This window comes from Malaclemys terrapin, chromosome 3, assembly GCF_027887155.1.
Source record: "Malaclemys terrapin pileata isolate rMalTer1 chromosome 3, rMalTer1.hap1, whole genome shotgun sequence".
NCBI lineage: Eukaryota > Metazoa > Chordata > Testudines > Emydidae > Malaclemys > Malaclemys terrapin.
The window spans coordinates 126,765,419-126,778,167 of record NC_071507.1 but is presented as its reverse complement, the minus strand read 5'-3'; the positions used below and the strand labels follow the sequence as shown (position 1 = coordinate 126,778,167).

Sequence of the window (12,749 nt, the reverse complement as noted above, 5' to 3'; positions counted from 1 at the left end):
ATGATGGCATAGATCACATTGGTAGATGTGCAGGTGAACGAGCCCCTGATGGTATGGCTGATGTGATTAGGTCCTATGATGATGTCACTTGAATAGATATGTGGACAGAGTTGGCATCGGGGTTTGTTACAAGGATAGGTTCCTGGGTTAGTGGTTTTGTTCAGTGATGTGTGGTTGCTGGTGAGTATTTGCTTTAGGTTGGGGGGTTGTCTGTAAGCGAGGACAGGTCTGTCTCCCAAGATCTGTGAGAGTAAAGGATCATCTTTCAGGATAGGTTGTAGATCTCTGATGATGCGCTGGAGAGGTTTTAGTTGGGGGCTGAAGGTGACAGCTAGTGGTGTTCTGTTATTTTCTTTGTTGGGCCTGTCTTGTAGGAGGTGACTTCTGGGTACTCGTCTGGCTCTGTCAATCTGTTTTTTCACTTCAGCAGGTGGGTATTGTAGTTTTAAGAATGCTTGATAGAGATCTTGTAGGTGCTTGTCTCTATCCGAGGGATTGGAGCAAATGCGGTTATATCTTAGAGCTTGGCTGTAGACAATGGATCGTGTGGTGTGTCCTGGATGGAAGCTGGAGGCATGTAGGTAAGTGTAGCGGTCAGTAGGTTTCCGGTATAGGGTGGTATTGATGTGACCATCGCTTATTAGCACAGTAGTGTCCAGGAAATGGACCGCTTGTGTGGATTGATCTAGGCTGAGGTTGATGGTGGGATGGAAATTATTGAAATCATGGTGAAATTCCTCAAGGGCTTCTTTTCCATGGGTCCAGATGATGAAGATGTCATCAATGTAGCGCAAGTAGAGTAGGGGCGTTAGGGGACGAGAGCTAAGGAGGCGTTGTTCTAAGTCAGCCATAAAAATGTTGGCATATTGTGGGGCCATGCGGGTACCCATAGCAGTGCCGCTGACTTGAAGGTATATATTGTCCCCAAATGTGAAATAGTTGTGGGTGAGGACAAAATCACAAAGTTCAGCCACCAGGTTAGCTGTGACATTATCAGGGATACTGTTCCTGATAGCTTGTAGTCCATCTTTGTGTGGAATATTGGTGTAGAGGGCTTCTACGTCCATAGTGGCCAGGATGGTGTTTTCTGGAAGATCACCGATGGATTGTAGTTTCCTCAGGAAGTCAGTGGTGTCTCGAAGATAGCTGGGAGTGCTGGTAGCGTAGGGTCTTAGGACAGAGTCTACATAACCAGACAAGCCTGATGTTAGGGTGCCAATGCCTGAGATGATGGGGCGTCCAGGATATCCAGGTTTATGGATCTTGGGTAGCAAATAGAATACCCCTGGTCGGGGTTCTAGGCATGTGTCTGTACGGATTTGTTCCTGTGCTTTGTCAGGGAGTTTTTTTAGCAGATGGTGTAGTTTCTTTAGGTAATCCTCAGTGGGATCAGAGGATAATGGCCTGTAGAATGTGGTGTTAGAGAGCTGTCTAGCAGCCTCCTGGTCATATTCCAATTTATTCATGATGACGACAGCACCTCCTTTGTCAGCCTTTTTGATTATGATGTCAGGGTTGTTTCTGAGGCTGTAGATGGCGTTGTGTTCAGCATGGCTGAGGTTATGTGGCAAGTGATGTTGCTTTTCCACAATTTCAGCCTTTGCACGTCGACGGAAGCAATCTATGTAGAAATCCAGTCTGTTGTTTCGACCGTCCGGAGGAGTCCATGCAGAATCCTTTTTTTTGTAGTGCTGGTAGGGAGGATTCTGTGGGTTAGTATGCTGTTCAGAGGTATGTTGGAAATATTCTTTGAGTCGGAGACGTCGAAAGTAGGATTCTAGGTCACCGCAGAACTGTATCATATTCATGGGTCTGGAGGGACAAAAGGAGAGGCCCCGAGATAGGACAGACTCTTCTGCTGGGCTAAGAGTATAGCTGGAAAGATTAACAATATTGCTGGGTGGGTTAAGGGAACTACTGTTGTGGCTGCTTGTGGCATGTAGCAGTTTAGATAGTTTAGTGTCCTTTTTCCTTTGTAGAGAGGCAAAGTTTGTCTTGTAAATGGCTTGTCTAGTTTTTGTAAAGTCTATCCATGAGGAAGTTTGTGTGGAAGGTTGGTTTCTTATGAGAGTATCCAGTTCTGAGAGCTCATTCTTAATCTTTCCCTGTTTGCTGTATAGGATGCTGATCAGGTGGTTTCGCAGTTTCTTTGAGAGTGTGTGACACAGTCTCTCAGCATAGTCTGTGTGATATGTAGATTGTAATGGATTTTTTACCTTTAGTCCTTTTGGTATGATGTCCATCTGCTTGCATTTGGAAAGGAAGATGATGTCTGTCTGTATCTGTACGAGTTTTTTCATGAGGTTGATGGATTTCCATTCCATACGGCTAAATGCAGTGCCTTGCATAATGACAAGTTTCTGAGTAACAGCCGTGTTAGTCTGTATCCGCAAAAAGAAGAACAGGAGTACTTGTGGCACCTTAGAGACTAACAAATTTATTAGAGCATAAGCTTTCGTGGACTACAGCCCACTTCTTCGGATGCATATAGAATGGAACATATAATGAGGAGATATATATACACACATACAGAGAGCATAAACAGGTGGGAGTTGTCTTACCAACTCTGAGAGGCCAATTAATTAAGAGGAAAAAAAAAAAAAAAAAAAAAAAAAAAAAAACTTTTGAAGTGATAATCAAGCTAGCCGAGTACAGACAGTGTGATAAGAAGTGTGAGAGTACTTACAAGGGGAGATAGTCAACGTTTGTAATGGCTCAGCCATTCCCAGTCCTTATTCAAACCGGAGTTGATTGTGTCTAGTTTGCATATCAATTCTAGCTCTGTAGTCTCTCTTTGGAGTCTGTTTTTGAAGTTTTTCTGTTGTAATATAGCCACCCGCAGGTCTGTCACTGAATGACCAGACAGGTTAAAGTGTTCTCCCACTGGTTTTTGAGTATTTTGATTCCTGATGTCAGATTTGTGTCCATTAATTCTTTTGCGTAGAGACTGTCCGGTTTGGCCAATGTACATGGCAGAGGGGCATTGCTGGCACATGATGGCATAGATCACATTGGTAGATGTGCAGGTGAACGAGCCCCTGATGGTATGGCTGATGTGATTAGGTGTCCCTAAGCCTTCAACTGCCAGAAGCTGGGACTGGAAGACAGGATGTATCATTCAGAATTGCCTTGTTCTGTTCGTTCCCTCTGAAGAGTCTGGCACTGGCCACTCTCAGAGACAAGATACTGGGCTAGATGGACCATTGGTCTGATCCAGTGTGGCCATTCTTATAATTTCCGACTGGTTTTAAAATGAGTTATCCTAAAGGTGACTACAGTGTGTTCTTTTCTGGAAACATCAAATAAAAGAAAACATCATTTCACTTGGATTTGAAAAGATCCCCTAAACCACTAGAATTCCTCCAAGTATGTAGGGCCCTTTCTTGGGACTAAATATATCTAAGCTCTCACTGAACATCCATTCAGACCACTTCAGTAGCAGAACTGATGTAACAGAGGGATACATCGTTCACTAGTCATAAATTTTGGTGACGACAAATTCTGATTTTATCCCCAAAAGTCAATCTTGGACTTTCCAAGAGTCCAAGCAATTATGCTTCCTTCCTTTGACCCAAAACAGTTTTTTTCTCAGACTTTGCAGAGATAACTCCTGGAGTGAGAATTAAACAGAGGTAACTGCCCAAAAGGTTGAAATTCAAGGAAGTTCCAGGCAACTGAGACAGACCATTTAGAATGGAAATATTTGTGCAACAACATCCTCACTTTTGCATTGACCTATTTGCATTTCCTGATTTTTATTTGTGTGTTTGTGAGAGAGAGATTTTTTTAAAAAAAGATGTGGAACCTGAGTTTTTTAAAAATGCAGACTTTTTCTATTCGCTAATAAATATTATGTCTTTTGCCTTGTAAAAAATGAAGAATGACTGGGAGTGTGGTCAATAATCCTAAATTTACTCTAAAGAAATCCCTTTATTTTCAAAAAGAAATTTGTAGATCTATATTCTCATACAAATATCCTTTTTGTTGTTGTTCCTTAGCTGTATAATTCTGAGATTCAGCAACTATATTGAGAGAAAGACTTTTAAAAAATATGCACAAATGCACACAGGAAAAAGTCATCAATTAAATTATCTTTCTATATGTTTAAAGCCCAAGCAAACAGTCGCATCCAGTTCTATTACAGGTTTGGTTGATAAAGGTAATAGTGTTGATGTAATATACTTAGACTTTCATAAGGCATTTTACTTGGTACTTGATTAAAAAAACATAAAGATATAAAATTCATATGGCACATGCTAAATGGATTAAAAACTGGCTAAATAATAGGTCTCAAAATATAATTGTAAAGGGGGAATAATCAAATGAGTTTTCTATTGGGGTATGGCAGGGATTGGTTGTTGGCCCTACGTCTATTTAACATTTTTACTAATGACCTGGAAGAAAACATCGCTGAAAAAGTTTGCAGGGGGAGTGGTAAATAATGGAGAGGACACGTCATTGATACAGAGCAATCTGGATCGCTTGGTAAACTGGGCGCAAGCTAACAATATGTGTTTTAATAGAATAAATGTAATTGTATAAATCCTGGAACAAAGAATGTAGACTATACTGTCACAACAGGGGACTCTATCCTCAGAAGCAGTGACTCCGAAAAAGATTTTGGGGTCATGGTGGATAATCAGTTGAATGTGAGCTCCTATACGATGCTGCGTACAAAAAGGCTAACGCAATCCTTGGATTTATAACCAGGAGTAAAGAGGTTATTTTAGCTATGTATTGGGCACTGGTGCAACTGCTGCTGGAATACTGTGTCCAGTTCTGGTGTTCACAATTCAAGGAGATATTGGTAAAATCAAGAGAATTCAGAGAAGACCCAGGAAAATGATTAAACGATTGAAAAACATGTCCTATGACAATAGACTCAAGGAACTCTATTTATTTAACATAACAAAGAGAAAGTTAAGGGGTCCCTCAATTACAGTCTGTAATTATCTACATTTAACAAACATTTAATAATGGACTCTTCAGTCTATCAGAGAAAAGTATAACATGATCCAATGACTGGAAGATGAAGCTAGATAAATTCAGACTCTAAATAAGGCATAATTTTTTAACAATAGGAGTAATTAACCACCGGAACAACTTTCCAAGGGTGTTGGTGAATTCTCCATCATTGGTAATTTTTAAATCAAGATTGGATGTTTTTCTAAAAGATATGCTCTAGGAATTACTTTGGGGAAGTTCTATGGCTTGTGTTATCCAGGACGTCAGACTAGATCAAAGGTGGGCAAGCCACATCCGGCCCTTGGGACCCTCCTGCCCAGACCCTGAGCTCCTGGCCCGGGAAGCTAGCCCCCGGCCTCTCCCCTGCTGTCCCCTCTCCCCCGCAGCCTCAGCTCACTACACCGCCGGCGCAATGCTCTGGGTGGCAGGGCTGCGAGCTCTTTTTGGGCTGCGGCTGCCCAACCCAGTGCTCTGTGCTGTACGGTGGCGTGGCTAGCTCCAGCCGGGCGGCACGGCTGCCTGTCCTGGTGCTTTGGGCGGCACGGCTGTAGCGCCACCAGTGCTCCAAGCAGTGCGGTAAGGGGGCAGGAAGCAGGGGGGGTTGGATAGAGGGCAGGGGAATTCAAGGTGATGGTCAGGGGGTGGGGGTGTGGATGGGTGGGGAACAGCGGGGTTGAATGGGGGCAGGGGTCCTGGGGGGGGCAGTCAGGAAGGAGGGGCGGGTTGGATGGGGCGGCAGAGGGCAGTCGGGGGCAGAGGTTCTGGGAGCTGTCAGGGAGAAGGGGTGGTTGGATGGGGCAGTCAGGAATGAGAGGGGGGGTTGGATGGGGCGGTGGGGAGCAGTCAGGGGCGGGGGATCCGAGGGCTATCAGAGAACAGGGGGGTTTTGATGGAGCAGGAGTCTCAGGCAGCCGTCGGGGTGAGAAGCAGGGTGGGTTGGATACGGTGCGGGAGTCGGGCCACGCCTGGCTGTTTGAGGAGGCACAGCCTCCCCTAACCAGCCCTCCATATAATTTGGGAAACCCGATGTGTCCCTCAGGCCAAAAAGTTTGCCAACCCCTGGACTAGATGATTACAGGAGTCCCTTCTGGGCTTGGAATCTATTAATCTATTAGTGGAACTGTTCAGAACATCTGAAACCTTGTTGCAACTACAGATAAAATTAATAAAATTTTTGGGCATTCTATTAATATAGCTCTCTAAATTAAATCTATAAGAGATTCCATTATGGTTAGACTTGCATATTTGTTGAAGATATTGGTACTAAAAAGGCATGTTATTCTGAGACATGCATCTTGCTGTTTTTGGTCATGTATTATGTTTTTGTATGCCCATTAATGAATGTTTTTGCTGCAGAAGCTACTGTTTCTTTAATGTAGCACTGTGTTTTGAAATGTGCTCCAGATTCAAGTTGTTTAGCAATTACACAACTCCAAATGAGACCACAGGGTTGTAATTTTAATTTTCCTCTGTTCTTGCTTAGCTTTTATTGCTTTGTGAAATTGCAGCATTTAAAATAACCAAACAAGTACCCTTGCGAAATATTGTAGTGGATATCAGTCCAGCTTCATAAGCTGATCAGACTTTTGTTCAGTTCTCTACTTTAGAAACTGATTTCTGTTTGGAATTATGTATACACTTGTAAATGTTTCTGCTTAGTTACTTGAAAAACTGAAGTGAATTGTGAATCTTAAGATAAATGCAAACTGCTTAGCAAAATCATTCACATGGAAATATTTCCAAATAGGAATGCCTTTATTGAGTGTAACTTAGAAAACAAACCTTCAAATACAACACAGCATGTCTCAAGTAACAGCCACTCAGGCTGAAAACACTTCAGCAACATTCATTCAAGATAAATGCAACTTATTAGATAAACCGTGAGTTAGTAAAATACATGTTTTGAAGTGAAACATGTTTAGACATAAAAAGACAGACCTATCCCTATTGTAACTCCATTGTTTTGAATGAAGCTTAAACCAGAGATAACTGGCTCAAAAGCTCTAGGTAGAGAGGATGGATATTAAGACTATCCTTCACGCAATCCTACCTCCTTTTTAAAGCCAAGAAATTTCACATCCTAAACATTGCTGATAATCTACAGTACATATTTGCAAATATTGTGATACTGGTTTATATAACAAAATCTATTTTCCCAAGTTCTTGTTGGGCTCTGTGGTCAAAGGGTTTAATGGATAATGACAGAGTCTGTTTTGATGGTGGATTGGGAAAAGTTTAATTGTGGAGTTTGGAAGTGTGGTGTTAAATAGGGTAAGCATGCCTAGAGATGTGGTTGTTTTAAATAGTTCTAAATAAAATTGTATATATTTTTCCTCTTTTTTCCCCTTTGCGCAACCCACATATTGTTGTAATATTAGATTGGTTACAAACTTTTGAGTCAGTAATTTATCAAGTTTCTTCTTCGAGTGATTGCACATGTCCATTTCACTGTAGTTGTTTGTGCACAGCTGTGTGCAGATGTGAGAGTTTTTACCCTTAGTGGTACCCATTGGGGCAGCCTGAGCGCCCTCTGCAGTTTCACACACATCGCACAGGCATAAAGAGCAGTTGTTAAACCTCATAGTGCCACTGTCATCATCAGTTAAAGAGACTCATTCAGCACTGGCGCCCAAGGTACCACCTTGAACGCCTTCGTCTCTGCACCTGCGTACCAATTGGGCTGGTACCATCTAGGGCGTGGTGGGTAAACTACAGCCCGTGGAAGGGATCTGGCCCGCCAGCCATTTTAAACTAGCCCTCAAGCTCCCGCTGGGGAGTGGGGTCTGGGGCTTGCCCCACTCCGGTGCTCCAGCTGGAGTGTAGGGTTGGGGGCCACTCCACGCAGCTCCCGGAAGCAGCGGCATGGCCCCGCTCCAGCTGGGGAGCAGGGTTGGGGGCTGCTCCACACTGCTCCCGGAAGCAGTGGCATGGCCCCCTTCAGTTCCTATGCATAGGTGCAACCAGGAGCTCTGCACGCTGCCCCCACCCCAAGCGCCGCCCCTGCAGCTCCCATTGGCTGTGGTTCCCAGCCAATGGGAGCTGCAGGGGCGGTGCCTGCAGACGGGGCAGCGTGCAGAGCCACCTGGCTGCGCCTCTGCATAGGAGCCGGAGAAGGGACATGCTGCTGCTTCCGGGAGCTGCTTGAGGTAAGCTTCACCCGGAACCTGCACCCTTGATCCTCCCCTGGTGCCCCAACCCCCTGCCCCAGCCCTGATCCCCCATCCCACCCTCCAAACCCCTCAATCCCAGCCTGGGGAGCACTCTCCTGCACTCCAAACCGGACATCCCCAGCCCCATCCCAGAGCCTGTACCCCCAGCCAGAGCCTGCATCCCTTCCCGCACCCCAATCCCCTGCCCCAGCCCTGATCCCCCTCCTGCCCTCTGAACCCCTCAGTCCAGCCCACAGCACACTCCTACACCCCTCATCCCCAGACCCACCCCAGAGCCCACACCCCCAGCTGGAGCCCTCCCCTCTCCCCCCGTACCCCACTCCCCTGCCCCAGCCCGGAGCCCCTTCCCACACCTCATTTCTGGCCCCACCCTGGGTCCCGCACCCCCAACCAGAGCCCTCACCCCCTCCCGCACCCCAACCCCAACTTTGTGAGGATTGATGGCCCGCCATGCAATTTCTATTCCCAGTTGTGGCCCTTGGGCCAAAAGATTTGCCCACCTCTGATCTAGGGGAAAGCCACAAATGATCTCCTTGGCTTCCCTTTCTTCAGAGTCAGCCTTCTTCATTGGTACCGATGGGTACGGCACCAACATACTAACAAGAAGCTTCTTCATCAAACTCCTAGCCGGTCCCATCCGAGGGGATATGTCACCTGCCTGCCCTGGTTTCAGCCTCAGTTCCAGCTGGGACCTTTGGGCTATGCATAATTGGAGACCAGGCTGCGCCAGTGGCCCTTTTGCAACCATGGGGCTTCCTCTCTCAATCAAGAGTATCCCCCTGGGCACCTCAGCTGACTCCATCTTCTGGGCATCAGGAGCATTTACATCTCAAACACCATAGTGTTGGTACCAAGCCCTGCACCAAGCAGTCAGGATCTCTCTCATGAACAGCTGCAAGAGGAGCAGGAACTGGATCAGCCTCTGGTACCATTGGCAGCCTTGTCCTCATCCCCTGATGAGCCAATTGTGGTAGAACCTATTTCTTCATCTCTTGATGATTTTAAGACTCATCAGGAGTTGTTGAGGATGATGGCTATGACCTTAGATATCCACCCTGAGGACATCCAGGAAAAATCCCACAAACTGGTGGACATTTTGACATCTGCAGCTCTGGCTAGAATAGCCTCATATAGATATATCCAGGAGAGCTATCTTAGATCCTACCTAAGTGCTCTGGCAGACTCAACTTCCCTGCCTCCAACTGCAAAAAGAGTGGAGAGATGGTATTATGTCCCCTTATAGGGGTTCGCACACCTATATAACCATCCTCCTCCAGGCTCCCTTGTAGTCGCAGCAGCCGGTGTAAAAGAAAGATGGGGCACCAGGCATCGATGCCAAAAAATAAAGAGGACAAAAAGCTGAATTTATGTGGGAGGAAGCTTTATTCCACAGGTGAATTACCGTTTTGTCCTGCAAACCAGCAAGCTTTGTTGAGGCACTACAATTTCATCCTGTGGTATATAGTTTGAAGTTCAAAGACAAACTTCCAGATGAGGTGAAACAGGAGTTCCAGCCTCTCATAGAGGAGGGGAAGTTGGTTACCAGAATAACTTTGCAGGCAGGTCTCAATGCAGCAAATTCTGCAGTGCACCGCCTAACCTCTGCTATCACGATGAAGCCCTCATCCTGGTTACACTCTTATGGCCTCCTTCCAGAGGTGCAACAGACAGTCCAGGACTTACCTTTTGAAGCGCCGTTGCGCTTCACAGAAAAGATGGATTAGACTCTGCGAAGTTTACACCCCAGCAAAGAAGTGGAAGGGGTTTCATCCTCCTCAGTCCCAGTATTTTCAGGGATTTGTCCCTTGACCCCAAGACCTACCAAGGAGAAGGAGCAGAGGTTACAAATGATGCCCACCACTGCCTCTTCTTCCACAGCCACTAGTTCATTGAGGCAGGCAGCATCTTCCAAGAGCTCATTTTTATGGGTGGATTTAGAGCAGTCCACCACTTACAAGAGTACCATTTTTTTCTTTTCCAGCTTTTTCAAACTGCCTGTCCCACTTCTGTTGTGCTTTGGCCCATGTCCCAACAGATCGGTGAGTTCTAAGCCAGGTGGAAGTGGGATATACATTCCATTTTATTTCTACCTTTAACACCCTTCCCCATCTCTCTTCAGGGACCCTTCCCAAGAGACAGTATTACTGCAAGAGATATAATCACTTCACCTTGTAAAAGCTATAGAGGAGGTTCATCCTTTATTCAGGGGAGAGGTGTTTTACTCCTAAAACTTCCTGATCCTGAAGGTAAAAGGGGGGTCTCTCACCTATTTTAGATCTAAGGCAGCTAAACAAGTTCCTAAAAATAACCGAAATTCTGGATGGTCAGTCTAGCTTCTATTATTTATTTTCTGGAGCCAGGAGACTGGTACACTGCCTTTGACTTAAAGGATGCCTAATTTCACATGGCAATTCATCAGAGCCACAGAAAAATTCTGAGATTCTTTGTCAGCCGATGCCTTTATCAGTTCATAGTCCTCCCCTTTGGTCTCTTGGCTGCTCCAAAGTGTCTGATGATGGTAGCACCATTCCTCCAGAGGTTAAGGATCTAAATGTTCCCTTCTCTGGACAACTGGTTGATAAGAAGTCGATCTAGGGCGCAGGTGGTGCCCAGCATTCACATAATCTGATCCACCTTTGATGCTCAAGGCCTGCTGATCAACACAGACAAGTCAGTCCTGTTGTCAGTACTGAAAATAGAATTTATTGGAGTAATCCTGGACTCAACAACAGCCAGGGCCTTACTACCACAGGCGAGGCTTCACACAATGCAAAGCCTCATTCTGCACTAAAAGGCTTATGTTCTCACCATGGTGAGAAACTACCGAAGGCTGCTGGGGCATACGGCAGTGTGGACTTATGTGATTCAGTATGCCAGACTGCATCTCAGACTCCTTCAGGGCTGCATGGCCAAGGTATATACTCTTCAAGAAGGCATCTCATAGATATGTTAGTGCATGTATCAAGTCACATGTTGTCCTTCCTAGATTGGTGAATAGAACCAACCAATGTCTGCAAGTGAGTTCCTTTTACCCCACTTCAACGATCTCTTACATTAGTCATGGATGTCTTGGACCTGGGGTGCTGGGCTCACCTTGGACCCCCTCCAATGCAGTGTCTCTGGTCTCCACGGGATCTCAGTCTACACATAAATTGCTGGCTATCTGTTTCGCTTGTATGGTGTTCCTTTCTCACATCCAAGTAGGAAGCGGCATATTGTTGCTGACTGACAATATGACTGCCATGTTTGACGTAAACAAGCAGGAAGGAACCCGGTCCTCACTATTCTATCGAGACACAATCTGGCTCTGGGACTTGTGTATCAGTAACTATACTTCTGAAAGTAGCCCATGTCCCAGGGACTCAGAATATAATGGTAGATCGACTGAGCAGGTTGATCACCACGAGTGGTCCCTTTACCCAGACATAGCAAGGTCAATTTTTTAGCTCTGGGGGGCAGGCCACAACCCAGGTTTGTTGACAGATGCTTTTCTATTACTGTGGTCAGAAGGTCTGCAGTACACTTTTCTCCCCTCTTCCTCTTTTGCCCAGAGTTGTCTGCCAGGTCAAGCAGGATAAGGCCCGTCTTATACTGTTTGCCCCAGCATGGCCCCGTCACTACTGGTTTTCACAGCTCTTGGACCTCTCAATCAGTCCCCCACTGTTACTCACACTTCATGCAGACCTATTTTCAGAGAATCATGGTCGCCTCCTCCATCCCAACTTTCAGGCCCTTCGCATGATAGCCTGGAGACTTCATGCTTAACATTGGCAAAGGAGTCCAGCTCTGGAAAGGTGTAGAAGGTAGTGCTGACTAGTAGAAAACCATCAATGAGTCAACTTACCTTGAGAAATAAAATAAGTTTTCCACCTGGGCGAGGCTAAAAGGGGTCTCCCCCTGTCCAGTACATTCTGAATAAAAGCAAGAATATCTTTTGTGTTTGAATCATCAAGGATTGGCAATTAGCTCGATCAAGGTACACCTAGCAGCTATATTGGCATTTCCCCCTCCTGTGGATAATCGCTCTCTTTTTTCCAACCTGATATGAAACTGCTAAGCAATCTAGAGAGATGCTAAATTTGGACAACTGGTCCTCCAGTCCCTGTTCAAATAGACTCCGCATCCACCTCCAGATGGGACTGCCTGTGAGTCACCTACAATGGACTGGACACGTGCAATCACTTGAAGAAGAAGAAACAGTTACTAACTTTTGCTTAACTCTTCGAGATCTGTGGCACATGTCCATTCCACAACCTACCCTCCTTTCCCTCTCTATTGGAGTGGTTCTAGTAGGAAGGAACTGCAGGGGAGGGAGGGCAGTGGCAGCTCAGCCCTTTATGCCTGCATGGTGTGTGCAAACAGCAGAGGGTGGTTTGGCTGCTATGATAGTTACCACTAAAGTTAAAAACTCTCCAACAAAAATGCATTGGAGCACACAAATACCTACAGTGGAATGGACGTGTGCAACACATTTTGAACAGAAAGGTTAGTAACTGTTTTATTTATAATATTTTTTTATGGTAGCCCTACTTAATTAATTAAATCCAGCCACCTGATTTCATTCCCTCAGCAATAGGCTTGCATTAATTACACACTGTGTTTAAGTAAAATGAT

At 45.5% G+C, this 12,749-nt stretch overlaps 1 protein-coding gene across 1 annotated transcript in view; it reads left to right on the top strand.

Moving 5' to 3' along the window:
* The window catches only part of AFG1L (AFG1 like ATPase), a 141,260-nt gene that overhangs the window by 30,503 nt on the left and 98,008 nt on the right, over window positions 1-12,749 (top strand). The gene's annotated exons all lie outside the window — the stretch shown is intronic.